General features: G+C 46.0%; 1 long non-coding RNA gene across 1 annotated transcript in view; it reads right to left on the bottom strand.

The window, feature by feature from the left end:
* Positions 1-14,117, bottom strand: part of LOC137546761 (uncharacterized) — a 73,202-nt gene extending 59,085 nt beyond the window's left edge. Inside the window, exon 1 of the long non-coding RNA XR_011026359.1 lies at positions 13,818-14,117. This is a non-coding gene — a long non-coding RNA (uncharacterized lncRNA). The remainder of the gene's footprint in view (positions 1-13,817) is intronic.
* Between the last annotated feature and the right edge of the window lie 3,972 nt (positions 14,118-18,089).

The following is an 18,089-nucleotide window of genomic DNA, read 5'->3' as shown; positions in this document are numbered from 1 at the left end:
TGAAAGTCCTTTGGTCAATAAAGAAGTCTGAAAAGGCGTCAAAGTCACAGCTGACAGATTGATCACCCTCAATTGGTCAAGTTCAGTCCGAGAGACATCAGTTGTGGGGACATTTTCACAGTCTACCAATGGTGGTTGGGTCTCCATCTCCACCTGCCTGTGTATCTCCATTTGTTGTCTCTCAATGTTTGAGTGTGTTCTTTTGATCTCCTTATATGGGGAACCTGATCTTGTGGATCTACACATATTGGTTTTGAGTTGCCGGGTGGTTGGTCTAAAAAACCAATCTGGTTGTCCCTAGGTGGATTTCTTGGTATGTTCTTAGGCTTACGTTCCCTGGGTTTTCGTTTTGTTGCGAGGTCTAACCCGGGTTTGTGAAGTAGAGGTGTTCGATTCACTCCCAGATTGTGTGTCTGTTTCAGAGACCCCACTAGCTACAGCACAGTCTTGTGGTGTAGGTTGTGTTTTAACAGACCAAGTGTAGATTTTATTATTTTCAAAGTCCTAAGTTTCCTTATCTTAATTTTGTCTGTCAAGGCTTCGACTTTTTTGTTGTAGTTTGGACTCGAATTTGTCTGGGTGACCTGATAGCTCAAGTAAAATCTTTTTTTCCTGCAGGAGTTTAGCTCTGACTTTCTCTGAGTATTTAAACTCGTAATCAAGTAAATAACGCATCTGTTCAAGGGTCTGTTTAGTTTTTGATTCTTCCCAACCCTTGATGAAGTCAGCATCATTTGTATGTGAATTGGGTTTAGTGAGGATACGTAGACCCCTAACCGTGATCTGTTCTTTCAAATAAACCTTGAAAGAAGCTACTTCCCAAGTGGAACGGGTGAAATCTTTATAGGTTTTGAATATGTCAGAAAAAACGGGTTCAATGTCAGTATCATTACATTCTATGTCTGATTCAATTTCACTTTCATCAGCCCTCTGTTGAAAGGTCTTCCCCACCTCTTTAGTTAGAGAATCTATAGATGGTAGGCCTTCTGATAAGTAGGCCATACCATATGAATGTGGGTGTTCGGAGCACCCTGAGAAGGCAAAATACAAACAAACACTGGCCGAATATACGAATACCAGGGAAACAATGTGTACAAACACAAAGTCTAGAAAAGACAAACCCTATAGATATCAATAGGAGGTAGGATATACCCCAAATAAAATTAACCAAATGGTTACTGAGCAGACCTCCTAAAGAGCAGGGTTGCTCGGGTCGTGCTTTTCATTACCCGCCCGGATCCGGGTACCCAGATATTCGGATCCGATTCGGATATCTGGATCCGACCTTGCAGCTATCCGGATCGGATCCGGATATCCGGCCGCATTACCCGCGGCTACCTGACCTATTCGGGTATCCGGATAGAAAAACCGGAAATGCCCTTTAAATAGCTTTTAAGGTTTTTTTTTTTTTAGGGTAAATGATGCATGTAGCATCATGTTTTTTTAAAGGGAAACGCTAATTAAAAATTTTGTTAAAATAAATGAAAAAAAAAAAAAAAAAAAAAGCTGTCAAATAACATCAGGACTAGGTTCCAGACAGCGGTCATGCAGCCCACATTGTGTCCAAAGTCCAATCACACAACGAGACATGACAGTTTTCAGCCCAGACACCTCCAAAAAAATGACAGCGCAATTGTGTTTTGGGTTGAATATAGGTGGCGGGATCGGCAGCAGTGGCCTGTGGCACCGTGGCGGCCAGATTGGGGAGATGAAGATTCCCCTGTGGCCTGAATGGGATGCTGCAGCTTTTCTCCCTGTGGCGGTTGGGGGTTGAGTGGTGCGGCTGGTGGTAGCGGCAGAAGGATGTGGTGGGTCCCGCATTCCACGGCCACTGTCTGCAATGCTGATCCTCCGTGCCAAACCCACCGATGCATCCTCCCCCTCAGAGTCAGAGCTGCCATCCCCATCCTGTGGATGGTAGTCATGGTCCTTCATCCCATCATCAACATCATACCCCCCCTCCTCAAACCCCAGAACATCCTCCTCAAACTCCTTAAAGCTAACAGCCCTGAGTTCAATCGCGGCGCCTGGAGCGAAAAGCTCGCTGACTGAGGGTAGGCTGCCCGCTGGGGCGACACTGACACGGCAGACCTTCTGAGGGTGGCTGTATTGTTGCTCCCTGTCCTCTTGCCCTTGCTGCCCCTCCCCCAGCTGCCGGTGCCAGCAGACATAGTACAACTTATACGTGATGATGTCACCAGATGATGTGGGGTACTTTTACTTTAATAAAATCGAGGTTGGACTTTACATCAAATCAGCACGGAGTGACAGACCGCAGAGCAGAGGACAGACAGTGCACACTGTGTTATGGTGGCGGCCTGGAGGGTACACACGGTGCGTTCCTGCACTCGATTTCCCGCTCGATTCCTGTCGACTCGATTATTTCTGACATGTCCGATTTGCGTTTCGATGGATCGTTAGGTCGATTTGGCATACTTTACATGCGAATCGACCTAACGATCCATCAAAACGCAAATCGTACATGTTGGAAATAATCGAGTCAACGGGAATCGAGCGGGAAATCGAGTGCGGGAACGCACCGTGTGTACCCGCCAGGCCGCCACCATAACAACTAACTGCAGTACTAACTACAATGCAATAACACAGTAATCCTCCTATTGCCTATACAGGCCTGCTGGCTTGCACAGCACACACAGACACAAACAGGCACAGGACCCAACTGAGTGAATGAAAGCAAACAATTACAACAATAGAACAATAGTGTAGTGAAGGTGTTTAGCACTCAAAGCTTTAGGTTTATCACTGTATAATACAGCACTTGCTAAGCCAGCACTGGAGCAAGTCTGTCAGTGACCAGCCAGCCACACAAGCAAGGACGATCTGTCTCATCATGCCAGCCCTCCTTACTATACAGGGGGGCTGGCCAGGGTTCCCTTCTGTGATTGGGTGCCAGGGCTTAGGCTGGTAGGCCTCTGATTGGCTCAATGAGGTCAGGTGGGACTGGCCAGGGTTCCCCTCTGTGATTGGTTGCTAGGGCTTCTGCTGGGAGCTCTCTGGTTGGCTGAATGACATCATTCATCCCCTTAGTTACACTATCCGGATCCGGATATCTGGACGGATACCCGCGGGTATCCAGATTATGCGTCCAGATATCCGTATAGAATCCAGATAGTGCTATCCGGATAGTGGCCCAGGTATCCGGATCTGACCCGAATAGCGTAAAAATGGTCGGATACCCGGGTTTAACCGGGTACCTGGGAGAGCATCCCTGCTAAAGAGTATGAGGTCTGTATGATGTGCTAACCTGATAGGGTACAGTACTGCCAAAAGTGCAAAACTGTGGGGGTCTTTGCTGATTCCCCCCCCCCCCACGCACACTCTTTAGTTGAAGTGGGGTGTAGCTATCCCACAGGTGGCAGATACTAGCGCACTGGGGTAGCGGAGGAGGTCTAAGGGCTAAAGAAAATGACCTCTGACCAAATGTATGTCAGTGAATGACGGTCAGGGAAGTGCCCAGAGACCTGCCTCACACCGCTAGATCCCAAAGGCTCTGGGATGAATGGTGGAAAGACAATTCAAAAAAACGTGCATAGTGCTGTACAATCTAGATATAGATGACTATAACAGGTTATAAAGATCTGCCGAATTTCCAGTGGTATCTGTCTATGCTCTACCCAAGATCCACAAAAATGTCCTTCCCCCACCAGGGAGACCCATAGTATCAGGACGAGACTACCTTACCGACACCACAAGTCAATACGTGGACAAATTCCTTAGACCCTTTGTAGAGGCACTTCCTTCTTATTTAAAAGACACTAAGGACGTTGTACTCAGGCTACAAGACCTGGAAGTACCATCATCTACATGTCTGGCAAGCCTTGATGTAGAAGCATTGTACAGCAATATCCAACATCAATTAGGCCTCAATGCTGTCAGTTTCTTTTTAAACACAAGAGGGCAACACCTCCGTGAGCACAATAGACTACTTCTGAGACTATTGGAGTTTATACTCACACACAATGTTTTCATGTTTGAAGGACGCATCTACCACCAGCTCAGGGGCAGTGCGATGGGAACAGCGTGTGCCCCATCGTATGCCAATCTGTTCCTGGGCTGGTGGGAGGATCGTGTTGTGTTCAAGGAGGACCTGTCCTTTTATACGTCACACATACTGTATTGTGGCAGGTTCATAGAGGATGTGCTATTACTGTGGGAGGGACCTATTTCTGTTTTTGAAGATTTTGTGAGCATTTTAAAAAATAACCAAATAGGGATGAGGTTCACTCATGAGATACATCCCAAAACAATCAACTTTCTTGACCTCACTATATCCATCAGTGATGATGGTCGCATTGAAACAGATTTATTTCGCAAACCCACATCTACCAACACACTACTCAAATGGGAGAGCTCTCATTCCTGCTCCCAAAGAAGAAGCATACCGGTGCTGCAGTTCTTACGTGCCAAAAGGAACTGCTCCAAGGACAATGCATTCAACAAAGAATGGGAATTTCTGCATAAACGCTTCAAACAGCGTGGGTTTCTCGATCGGTTAATTGTAAGTGCCCACAGATGAGCACAACAGACACCTAGAGCAGAGACCCTTGTAGATAGAAAAAAGCCCATCCCATATGTCAGATCTGACACTCAGAATTGCACGCCACCAGTGAACATACCAAGATTAATTGGTACTTTAATTGAACATTCACATTCCGTATTTAATATTATTAAACACTATTGGCCTATCCTGCAGAAAGACAAGGATCTCATCAAACATCTGCCCCCCCCACCCCCCCACCCCCATCCAGCAATTACGTATAGAAGGTCGGCCAACCTTCGTGATATGCTTCGTTCACAGCACTTTTTCCAATGCCTTGGAACCTATTCAAACCTGGTTACCCCCTAAACCTATGGGGTCATTCAGATGCACAAGATGTAAGGTTTGCAGATATATGCCCACTGTGACGGACGAGCCGTCAGACCAGAAAATGCATTCGCAATCGGTTTCCTGCCTCGATTGTCGTTGTGTTGCCAGATCAGAATCTTATGTCTGTGGATACCAGGCAGTCAAGCCTGGGGGGTCTCTGCTGTCTTCATAGGAGTTAGCAGAGTTCTTTTCATGAAACCTGGTGCCTGTGACTTGTTAATTAGCCAGAGGTGTAAAACTCAGTTTGTCCAAGCTGATCTCACACTAAGATATTTAATTAACAAACCAAAAGCCCTTTTCATACAGGGAGAGCCCAGGGAGCTAGTCACAGCTTGAAACCAGACAGCCTGGCTGCAGCAATAGCAGGAAGAAATGAATGTTGTATATGATTCTTTGTATATTTACGGAATACCGTAAATATGATAGTTATGAGAGTGGTATCATCGGATTCGTAGAATCGTGCTGAATCTCTAGGGGCCAGGGGTCCCTACAACCAAGTTATTAATTTCCCAGGAACTGGACCCTATACCCTAATCAAGTCTGATGTCATAGGAATTGTCATCATCTGAGGAATATTAATCTGTTATCGGCGCCAATGTGGCATTTATCGGTTTTGAGTTACAGCGTTGTATAAGTTTAAACCTGAATCTCTCTCCAAGGACTTGAACTGTGATTGGTCTGCAATTCAGAGGGGGCCGGCATTGCCACACACCCGAACCAGCTTCAACAAAAGCACATTGCCAGCAGGCAGACCTCAGTCCTCCCCTGTGTACCATCACCTGATCAAACCAGCCAGAGGACCATGTGGCTGGCGGCCATCTTGTCTGAACTTTGAACTGAACTGAAACAAAGGAACTTTACAAGTTTTCCCAGAAAGGACATATTTCCACGAACCTAAGTATTTTCTTCCCTTTTATTTTCATACTGACTATTAATGTTTCTATAATTGTTGATTTTGATGATTTTCTGTATATATTAACTATTTAAATTGCATTTTAATAAACCGACGCTAACGTCAGTTTGTTTATTCCGCTACCCTATTATTCAGCCACACAGAAACTGAACCCAGGTCTCTGAAGAGACGCTACTATTGTCGCTAGCTAGACAGAATAGAGTGTGTTTAACCGTTTTTATTTGCAGGTCTAGACTTAGCCAGTCAGTGGGCTTCTCTGTCCCATGGTAACAGGTGGTGGCAGTTATACCCTGAAATTAGGTCGTTCATTAACTGCGAGACAAGGGGAGTTGTGTATGGAACAAAGTGTCCCTGTAACCTTTGGTACATTGGTAAAACAACAAGACAACTGAAAGAAAGGGTTCTGGAACATGTTGGCAACATAAAACACAAAAGCAGTACCCCCATTGCACGACATATGAATGAATGTCATGGCAGTTGTCGCTTTAAAATTTCTTTTTGGGGGATCCAGTGCTGGAAAAGGAATAAAGAGGGGAGGGGGGGATTTTGATTGTAGACTCAAATTGAATCCGAGTGGATTTTTCGGTTGGACACCATTGCCCCTAAAGGCCTCAATGAAGATTTTAATTTGGCCTGTTTTCTGTAATATACACCATCTGTGTCATTGTCAATATGTATATGGGTTCTCTTTTTAGTCAGTTTAACATAAGTGTATGGAGATAGATATGTACTTATACCAACATTCATGTGCCTGATTCATAAACAGTTTTGTACCCCCCCCCCCTCCGTCTCCCTACTTACCTATTATCCTGGGTGGACTATGTTCCACACCTCCCTCCCTCCTCTCCCCACCTCCTATAGTGTGTATCCACGTGTGAGTAGCATATATGCCCTTAGATATGCCCCCCTTTGTCATTGTGCGCAATCTTTGTTCTTGATTTACCTTGTTCTCTATATACAGTCATGGCGAACATGTCATATTGTCACCTTATAGGGATTTAGTGTGCAAATTATTTGGGTAGCACAGCACACTATGCATAGTTTTTTTTGCCATGACGACCGCCATAACGGAACGTGTCAGGGTCTGTAAGTGTACACGCCTGCACTGCTGTCAGGCCAATAGGATGCTTGATACGGTGCATGGGGCTGGGCCGGTTACCATAACAACCCTCTGAAGCGCCGCCCTACACAGCGGAGATAGTGTTTCGCATGTCCTGGCCCACCCGCATAGAGTAGCATGTGACATCACTAATGGGGTGGGGTTTGTCACTATGGCAACCACATACACAACAACACGGCAGAGTGGAGGCAGCGGTCGGAAGTGACGCACCGGCCCGCTCCTCGAACAAATAGATACATCCAGCCTGTTTTGCCCGCACGGATCGGCCCAGTTAAAACCAGCAACAGGTAAAGCTGACCGGCCTGTTGATCACTTGGGCATTCGTACTTGCTATACACAACTTAGAGTGACACACGGAGCTTGATTGAGGGAGAGGCGGGGTCTCGCTCTCCACCCATTGGGCGCGATCTGTTTCCTGTTCCACCAGGTATTTAAACAGATGCCTGACAGTGCACAGGTAGCTTTGACTTAAGCTATTTGGGATGATGCTGGGGGGTTTTATGTAGATATTGTATATATATTGTACAGCACCTTCTGAGGAAGACCTTTTTAGGGTGAAATATGTTCATATTAGGGTTTTAATTGTACAGAACTATGCACGTTTTTTTAATTGTCTTTCCACCATTCATCCCAGAGCCTTTGGGATCTAGCGGTGTGAGGCAGGACTCTGGGCACTTCCCTGACCGTCATTCACTGACATACATTTGGTCAGAGGTCGTTTTCTTTAGCCCTTAGACCTCCTCCGCTACCCCAGTGTGCTAGTATCTGCCACCTGTAGGATAACTACACCCCACTAAAGAGTGGGGGGGGGGGATCAGCAAAGACCCCCACAGTTTTGCACTTTTGTCAGTACTGTACCCTATCAGGTCAGCACAGCATACAGACCCCATGCTATTTAGGAGGTCTGCTCAGTAACCATTTGGTTAATTTTATTTGGGGTATATCCTACCTCCTATTGATACCTATAGGGTTTGTCTTTTCTAGACTTTGTGTTTGTCCACTTTAAAGGATACCAGATGTTAAAAAACCTAAAATGAAGTGGGTAGGGGAGTAAGAGCTAATACCTACCGCTCCTTCCATTCCCGGTCTTCTCAGCAAGTCAACGCAAGTCAGACGACTCTCCTGACTTGTAATCCGGACATACTGCACAGTACGTCCTTTCTGCTTCCCCGTGGCCGCGCATAATGATGTAGCAGGCTGGAGGAGGGTTGAGGAGAACAGGGGAGCACTGGGCATGAGGGCTACTTTATATACATGCCTGCTACCCCATTTTTACTTTTTCATTCAGCTCTGGTGTCCTTTAAGGTCGCCATACATCTGTAGACTTGGCTGCTGAACGACCATCCGGTTAAAAAATTATTGAATCTGATGAAAATCGGTGCTACCAAAAGAATGCCCGATCGACAATTCAACCAATTAAAGGCCAAAATTGTTTGCATGTATGGATCAGACATGCTGGAAAATCTTGGGCCGACATGCTTGATCGGGGGTGTGAAGGTAGCAACGTGCAATAATCACATATGCAACGGAAACCCCCAGCCACTGTCCTCCCTAATGTTTAATGTCCCCTCCCAGTGCCTGTGAATTTATACTTGACCTGTCTACCATTCATCTGTGTACTCAATGTACCTCCACATTTACACCCCCATTGGGTTGTCAGCAGGGTTGGACTGGGACCCTGGGGGTCCACCAGAGAAATTTCAACCTGAGGCCCACACATCCCATGACTGGTGAAAAAAAGAGCGTGAACATGCACCGGAAGGTGGGCGTGGTCATGATGTATTATGGACAGGGCCAAATGTACATGAACTTAGCAGCATTGTAATTCCGAAACGCTGCTGCCCAGCAAAACTTTGCATAGAGACCCCTCCTTCAATATAAAGTAATGACCTAGTTACCATACATATGACATGGATTAGATTGTGAGCCCCTCTGAGGACAGTCAGTGACATAACTAAGTACTCTGTAATGTGCTGCAGAAGATGCCAGTGCCATATAAATACATAATAATATGGTAGGACAGTAGACTATGACTATGGTAGGATTAGATTGTGATCTCCTCTGAGGACAGTCAGTGACATGACTATGTACTCTGTAAAGTGCTGCAGAATATGTCGGCACTATATAAATACATAATAATAATAATATGGTAGGACGTTAGACTATGACTATGGTAGGATTAGATTGTGGTCGCCTCTGAGGACAGTCAGAGACATGACAATGTACTCTGTAATGTGCTACAAAAGAGGTCAATACAAAACAACAAACAGCAGGCAGTGTCATAAGGCCCATCGACATTACTGCTTTCCGGTGTGTCAGGTTCCATGTCTTACCACCTGCACTGCAGCTCCAAAAATGTAACATCAGGTCAGTGTGGTAAGGAATGCAGACACACAACAGTTCACCAGAACAGTAATGTTTTAATATGGAATAGAAAGTGAAAGTTTCACTGCACCAGTGAGTATATATGTGCAATGATCAAAAATAACAGTGCAATATGGAAAAATAGTTGAAAATAACTTCTAGATGCAAATAGTTTTGCTAGAGAAGCTAAAGCTACAAAAGTAAGATGCAAAATGCTGACTCACTAATCCAGGGGTGCCTCTAGCCTTTTTGTCACTCCAGGCGAGAAAGCCTGCGGCGCCCCCCCCCCCCCCCTTCTGACACACCTTCCACTTATTAATAATATCATAGGATGTTAAACTAAGTATGGTAGAGATTAGATTGTGAGCTCCTCTGATGACAGTCAGTGACATGGCTATGTACTCTGTAAAGTGCTGTCAGTGCTATATAAATACATAATAATAATAATATGGTAGGACATTAGACTATGACTATGGTAGGATTAGAGTGTGAGCCCCTCTGAGGACAGTCAGTGACAGGACTACGTACTCTGTAAAGTGCTGCAGGAGATGTCAGTGCTATATAAATACATAATAATAATATGGTAGGGCATTAGACTATAACTATGGTAGGGTTTAGATTGTGAGCTCCTCTGAGGACAGTCAGTGACATGACTATGTACTCTGTAAAGTGCTGCAGGAGATGTCAGCACTACAGAAATACATAATAATATGGTAGGGCATTAGACTATGACTATGATAGGATTAGATTGTGAGCTCCTCTGAGGACAGTCAGTGACAGGACTATGTACTCTGTAATGTGCTGCAGAAGATGTCAGTGCTATATAAATACATAATAACAATATGGTAGGACATTACACTATGACTATGGCAGGATTTATTGTGAGCTCCTCTGAGGACAGTCAGTGACATGACTTTGTACTCTGTAATGTGCTGCAGAAGATGTCAGTGCTATATAAATACATAATAATAATATGGTAGGACATTAGACTATGACTATGGTAGGAATAGTGTGTGAGCTCCTCTGAGGGCAGTCAGTGACATGACTATGTACTCTGTAATGTGCTGCAGAAGATGTCAGTGGTATATATATACATAATAATAATATGGTAGGACATTCCACTATGACTATGGTAGGGATTAGATTGTGAGCTCCTCTGAGGACAGTCAGTGACATGAATATAAAGTTAATACAATCTGTACTGAAGATGAAAGCATTGTAAAATAACACATCATAATCTTAATAGGGGTCAGCAATTACCATCTTATGAGAGAAGAAAGTGAGCGAGACGGAAGGGAAAGACAGCAGTCTGTGAGAGAAGGCAGGTAGGGATAGTAAGAGATAGCAGATGCAGGAGCATCTGCTATCTCTTACTATCCCTAGAAGTGGAAGTGTCACATAAGAGAGGATGTAGAGGAAAAGGAGAGTGGGGAGAAGTAAGGTAAATAGAGGAATGTAGGAGGGACAGACACTGAAACATGTGTGAGAGTCACAGTAGAATGAATAGTGAGAGAGATGTGTCTCACCGCAGCAGGGCAGGGGTTAAAGCACTAGGAAGGGGGATACAAGGAGGAGGGAGAGTGAGAGGAGCATATGAGAAGCAAAGCAGGACAATAACAGGGCAGCCAGACACAGGAACTTTCAGCTGCAGGTCAGCTTGCTAATGTACAATAGTATGCACCTTACACAGTCTGCTTCTGTGACTATGTGCTGTCCTTATCATTTAGCCTGGACAGTACTATAAATGGCTGTTGTGCACCACTGAGAGATCAATCTAATCAGCTCTAATCAGCTGCATATATGCTGATTAGAATCTGTAATCATGCAGCCTGGTGTAGTATTGTCCACAATGCAGATAATATCAGCAGTTGCAGTAACAGGAGCAGAGTGCCCACGTTCCTGATATGCTCACTCACTAATTACAGCCAGGGAGCCTCCTCAGCTTGCTTGTATTCTGGAAGGGTGGATTAGAGCAGGACCTGCTTTGAGGTTGTCTAGTGAGGGCTGGCAGGGGGACCCGGGTGTGGGGATGGAGCAGGGACATATGCAGAACAGTAGCAGCACACTTGTTGGATGACAATACCCCATTCTCCTCCTGCAGCCCGCTCCCCTCTCCTCCAACTGTTCTGTATGGGAGGGGAGTCTCGCTGTTTCTCCCTTTACAGTCAGCAGTCAGGCAGATGGCAGTGCTCAGCTCACCTCTGTCACACACTCACAGCCAGATCGTGCAGGGCAGACAAGGGGGTATGTTGGACTATCAGGCACACTGGAGTCTCTGAGAGTCACGCACGCTGGCTGAACAGGCGGGGGGCGGAGTTAGAGCCGCACGATGTACAAAATATACCCGGGCAGCTCAGCTAGCTAGGGGGTGGAGCGGAGGAGTGGGAACAGCAGTGTGTTGAACGCTGCTTGCTTCTATTGGCTGGGCGGCATCGGGGGGAGTGAATAGAGGCGGACCAGTGGAGACTGGATAGCACGTGGTGTGCTTTCCGTGCATGTAAAGTAAATAATGCACGGAGACCACCGCGGTCCCCCACAATTGCGCTTATCCCGTTCACAGCGCTCCAGGCAATCGCCTATAATGGCCTGGTGGTAGAGGCGGCCCTGCACTAATCCACTGACTGTGCTAGATTACCAAAACACAGATTTACTCCTAAATCTGGGCAGTTCAAGAGTGGAGATGAATCCAGGGGCGTGGCTAGAAATGACTGGGCCCCATAGCAAAAATAAATTATGACCCACGACCTTCCAACCCCACGGACCTCGGACCTCCCACCCAAACATTTTGTGGGGAAATCTGATTTCCCCACAAAATGCAAACAGATTGTCGGCAGATTTCCCCACAAAATGCAACCAGATTGTCGTTAGATTTCCACACAATATGCAACCAGATTCTCTGCAGATTTCCCCACAAAATGCAACCAGATTTTTGGCAATTTTCCCCACAAAATGCAACCAGATTGTCAGCAGATTTCCCTACAATATGCAACCAGAGTGTCGGCAGATTTCCTACAATATGCAACCAGATTGTCGGCAGATTTCCCCACAAAATGCAACCAGATTGTCGGCAGATTTCCACACAATATGCAACCAGATTGTCGGCAGATTTCCCCACAAAATGCAACCAGATTGTCGGCAGATTTCCCTACAATATGCAACCAGATTGTCGGCAGATTTCCCTACAATATGCAACCAGATTGTCGGCAGATTTCCCTACAATGTGCAACCAGATTGTTGGCAGATTTCCCAACAAAATGCAACCAGATTGGCGGCAGATTTCTCAAAAAAATGCAACCAGATTGGCGGCAGATTTCCCAAAAAAATGCAACCAGATTGTCGGCAGATTTCCACACAATATGCAACCAGATTGTCTTCAGATTTCCCCACAAAATGCAACCAGATTGTTGGCAGATTTCCCCACAAATTGCAACCAGATTGGCGGCAGATTTCCCAAAAAAAATGCAACCAGATTGTCGGCAGATTTCCCAAAAAAATGCAACCAGATTGGCGGCAGATTTCCCCACAAATTGCAACCAGATTGTCTGCAGATTTCCCTACAAATTGCAACCAGATTGTCGGGCAGATTTCCCCACAAAATGCAACCAGGGGGGTGAGAGAGATAGACGGAGGGTAAGAGAGATGGACAGAGAGAGACGGATGGTGAGAGAAAAGCACAGAGGCACAGAGAGACAGAAGGTGAGAGAGAGAGAGACAGAGGAGCAGAGGGATGGACAAGAGAGACAGAGGGTGAGAGAGAGATGGACAGAGAGGCAGAGAGAGACACGGTGAGAGAGCGAGATGGAGGGTTAGAGAGATGGACAGAGAGGCAGAGAGAGACAGAGGGTGAGAGAGAGGCAGAGAGAGAGAGAGAGACAGAGGAGCAGAGAGAGATGGTCAGAGAGACGGAGAGAGACAGAGGGTGAGAGAGAGGTGGACAGAGAGACAAAGGGTGAGAGAGAGATGAGCAGAGAAAGATGGATAGAGAGAGATAGAGGGTGAGAGATTATGGACAGAGAGGCAGAGGAGCAGAGAAAGATGGACGGAGAGAGAGAGGGTGAGAGAGATGGACAGAGAGGCAGAGAGAGATAGGGTGAGAGAAAGATGGACAGAGAGACAGTGTGTGAGAGATGGACAGAAAAGCAGAGAGAGATGGACAGAGAGGCAGAAAGAGAGAGAGTAGCAGAGAGAAATGGACAGAGAGGCAGACAGAGATGAACAGAGAGACGGAGAGCGGGAAAGAGGAGCAGAGAGAAACATAGGTGAGAAAGAGATGGACGGGGAGAGGGGCAGCAGACAGTCAGTGGGTGGACAGCAAGAGACAGACTGAGGGTTAGAGATGGACAGTAGGTGGGCAGCATAGAAAAAGACAGGGTGAGAGTTGGAAGGAGAGGGACAGAGGGTTAGAGAGAGAGGCTGGACAGAGAGTGAGCAGAGAGAGAGAGAGAGAGAGACAGAGGGTAGGCAGATAGAGTGTTATAGAGAAGAGAGATTGAGTATGGGCATAAAGCAGATGACAGAGTACTGTACATTACCTCCTCTCCCTCTGTCGTGACTGAAGTGCCTGGCTCTCTCTCTCTCACTGTGCTGGGCTGGCTTTGGCTGCTATTTTCTAGTTCTCTGTGTGTCTGTAAGGCAGGCTGCTAGCCCTGGAAGTGGGCTCTGGCTCCTCCCTCTGCTGTCTTTGTCTGGGCTCTCCCCCTCCTTGTCACAGCTGACTGGCTGCTTAATTGTTTATCCATTACTGTCTCCTCGCCTCTCAGTCTCCCGACTCTTGTATTTCCCACCTGTGCCACACATGTAGTAGATGCAGAGACGTCAGGTCAGCGTGAGTACGCCTGACGTCTCTTAGCACCAGGGAGCCAGAGCCTGGGGAAGGAGGAGAGATGGGGGTGGCCAAATATGTCAGGACTACAGGCTGTTCTTTGAGCTAAGGCTCTCTGCAGGACTCTGCTGCGGGCCACCTGGAGACATGGAGGCGGGGCCTCCCGATGAAATTATCGGTACTACGGCGGCTCAGTCCGACACTGATTGTCATACAGCCTTTTTGTTTTTCGTTTTAAAGGATAAACCTGTGTGCCAGTTTTATGTGGGTGTCCATTATGTAAAATTGTGTTCACTTCCTGTAGTGGAAGCAGACATTGTCCCAATTTGAGCCCTGGGTGGTGCTAGGACAGGAAATAAGGGTAGATTCTACACTGCAAAAATGTTCTGCCCATTTTAAAGATGTTCACACTTCATGTACAGCTGTCCTGGACAGAAATGGCGGCATACTCCTGGGTTCGACTCCTCCCCCCGAACCCGATTGGACAGATCTCATAATAAATTAAAATAATCCAGCCCCCCCTGCCATTCTCTTTTTTCTGTCCTCGATGGACAGGTCTCTATGAAGGGTGTCCGTTTTTTACTTTAAAGCTCTATTTTTTCTGGCGCCCGTGAGGTTTCATACCTAGTTATAGGCGGGTTCAGCCTCTCCCGCTGCATCCAGAACATTGCGCTGCCTAAATGGTGGTTAAAAATGTTGTAGCCCAGTGAGGACGCTCTGGATCCCTCCGCTCAGGCTCAGGCAGCCAAACTCTCGCGAGAACCCCCAGCTTACACCGGATTGGCCGGAGCGCTCCGCTGACGTCACTTCCGTGTTTCCTTAACACGTCAGACGCCAGAGCGAGTGGGCAGCCGGAGCCATTGTAGTGCAGTGGACAAACTGCACACACGGACAGGCTCTGAAGCGGGCACAGGAGCAGCTAAACATCTGTTCGGGGGCCACAATCCACCATCCCAGGAAATCGCCGGAAAGAGGTATGAGGCGGAACATTTTAATACTGTACAAGTATTTATATACATGTGGGGGACCGAGCCTAACATGATACATGCTCATATGGTTTTAGATGGAGGATTCAAGTCAAGAGGATTTGGGAGTAGAAGAGAGGTAACTGATGTCTAAAAGACATCGTTGGCTTACCCCTATACACATTTGGGTGTTGCTGTTAGTGTAAGCTCCTCACTGGGTGAAGGACCATTTACAAAAGAGTGCTATCTCTCTTTATTGCTGACGGATGTTTTTAGTGGAACATATTTTTTCATTATGTCTCCGCAGTCCGCCTGAGAGAGAAGGAAGGAGTATTGAGTCTAAACGACAAAAATCCTCCTCCAGAATCAGATCCCGTTCGAGGTCAAGACACTCGGGCTCTGCAGACAACCGCTCTTCACGAGATGCAAGGTCATCGAGAAGAGATTCTCCTACAAAAAACAGAAAAGCATCTGAAAAGAGGAAAAATCTGTCACCCAGGAGGGATTCTCCCCGGCGGCATTCCTCAGACAGAAGGAGATCCCCGGAAAGACATTATTACTATTATAGATCTTATAGGAGTAGATCTCCTAGTAGGAGGCATTACTCTCATGGGAGATATTATTCCCCACATAGGGAGCACAGAGCTGAAAGATATTCATCTCCAGGGTATTCAAGATCACAGAGGGGTTCAGAGAGCAGATTTCAGCAACCGGCAAAAACCCTATGCTGGTCATGTGCACAACCTGCTTTGCCAAATAAAATGGTTTGCGAGGCTTGTTTCTCAGAGCTAGGAAGAGATAAAGACACAGACAATCAACAGGTTATGTCCTTAATTCAACAGGCAGTACAAGAAACTTTCAGTAAAATGACAGCATCCCAGCCAGTAACAACAGCTCAACCAAGCACTTCTCAGGAAATACCTCAATCAGAAGAGGCGACGGCAATGGGTTTCGATTTTGCATTAATACCAGCATTCGTCTCAGCAATTAAAGATGCTATAGATTGGGAAGATAAAGATGCACAGAAAGAACCGGATAAATATTATCCACATTTAAATAAGCAGCCTAACAATTTCCCTTTAATGGAGGTCATTAAAGACATTTTTCTGAAAGAATGGAGCAAAATAGACCAGAAACCATCATTGTCTAACCGATTTTCTAAATTATATCCTTTAAATACTGAAGATGCTAAACTAATGGATTCTGCTCCTATGGTTGACGCATCTATAATGCGTTTAGCTCGACACGTCACATTACCAATGGATGATGGAGTATTGTTTAGTGATCCTCTGGATAGAAAAGTGGATGCTGACATTAAAAAAGCCTTTTTAGCATCTGGAGCAGCATGTAAGCCAGCGGTAGCACTGACATCCCTGGCCAAGGCGATTAGAGTCTGGGTAGACAACATAGAAACGGCTATAAACTCGGACGCAGACAAAGCAGAAATCATAAAAGCTTTAGACGAGCTGAAGTTGAGCAGTGACTTTATTGGCGAAGCGGCGATAGACACAATTAGATCATCAGCAAGGGCAATGCTGCATAGTGTAACGGCAAAAAGGGCGTTATGGTTGAAACCCTGGTCAGCTGACCAATCATCTAGAAATAACTGGTGTCGGATTCCATATGATGGCGTGCACCTTTTTGGAAGCCAGATGGATGGTGCCATAGCAAAGGTCACCGGAGGGAAGTCGGGTCTTCTTCCACAGGACAGGAAAATTCGGCCTACAATTCAGCAGGGTCCAAAGAAACAGTTCTCCAGTAAATTCCAGCAGGCAAAATCCTATAGACCAGGAAGACAGTTCAACAGGAACTGGAAGGGAACCCAGTCTTCCTTTCTTAGAAACAACAAGTCAAAGCCAACCTTTGGAACACAGCAAAAGCCGAAACCTTTTTGAAGGTACGTCCACTCAGGCAACACCAGTGGGTGCAAGACTTCAAGCCTTCTGGGAAGTCTGGGTGGAGACAATTCAGGATCCATGGGTAATAAAGACGTTAAAAAGAGGTCATTCATGGAAGTTCAGAAGATTACCTCCTTTGTCAAGGTTCCGAGAGACAAGACTTCCCCAAGACCAGCAGAAAAGTCAGATTCTGCTAGAATATGTACAATCCTTAGAAGCAATGGGGGCAATAGTACCGGTGCCACCAAAAGAAGAAAGGTTGGGAATCTACTCACCACTATTCTTGGTGCCCAAAGGATCAGGAGGATGGCGTCCAGTATTAGACTTGAAATTCCTGAACAAGTTCATAGAGGTCCGCCACTTCAAAATGGAATCGCTTCAAACCATAATAAAGATGGTAAGGACGAACGACTGGATGACAACGGTAGATCTCACAGATGCTTACTTGCACATCCCCATAAGACAGCGGTTTCAGAAGTATCTAAGGTTTTCAGTCAGCAAAAAGCACTTCCAGTTCAGATGCCTTCCCTTCGGGATTGCAACAGCTCCACGAACATTCTCCAAAGTTCTGTTACCGGTAATAGCTCATTTAAGAGAAAAAGGGTTAAGAACGTACCATTATCTGGACGACATTCTACTGATAAGCCAGGATCAGACCACCTTACTGGCACATCAGCAGATCTTGCTAAGGAAACTCGAATATCTGGGTTGGTTGATAAACTACCAGAAGAGCCAGTTAACACCTTCCCAGGACATGATCTTTCTGGGGGCCCGGTTCATATCACACCAGAACAAGGTATGCTTACCAGAAGAAAAGATAACGACAATACAGAGGAAGGTGGAAGTAAGTTTGACACAAAGAAGGTTATCAGTCAAGCAGATCCTGAGTTTATTAGGAACTTTTGCATCAACTATACCATTGGTAAAATGGGCCCATTGGCATCTGAGGATGCTTCAGACTTTCTTTCTGAGACACTGGAACAAGTCGAATATGCTACAAAAATTGATACTACCAATAGAGATAAGAAACTCATTGAGGTGGTGGTTAAGCAGAACCAATCTTCAGAACTGCCATCAGATTCAACGAGAGGACCCAATTCTGGTGACAACAGATGCCAG

Source organism: Hyperolius riggenbachi, chromosome 2, assembly GCF_040937935.1.
Source record: "Hyperolius riggenbachi isolate aHypRig1 chromosome 2, aHypRig1.pri, whole genome shotgun sequence".
Taxonomy (NCBI): domain Eukaryota; kingdom Metazoa; phylum Chordata; class Amphibia; order Anura; family Hyperoliidae; genus Hyperolius; species Hyperolius riggenbachi.
Note: the sequence above shows the minus strand (reverse complement) of the source record. Positions and strands in the feature narration are given on the sequence as shown.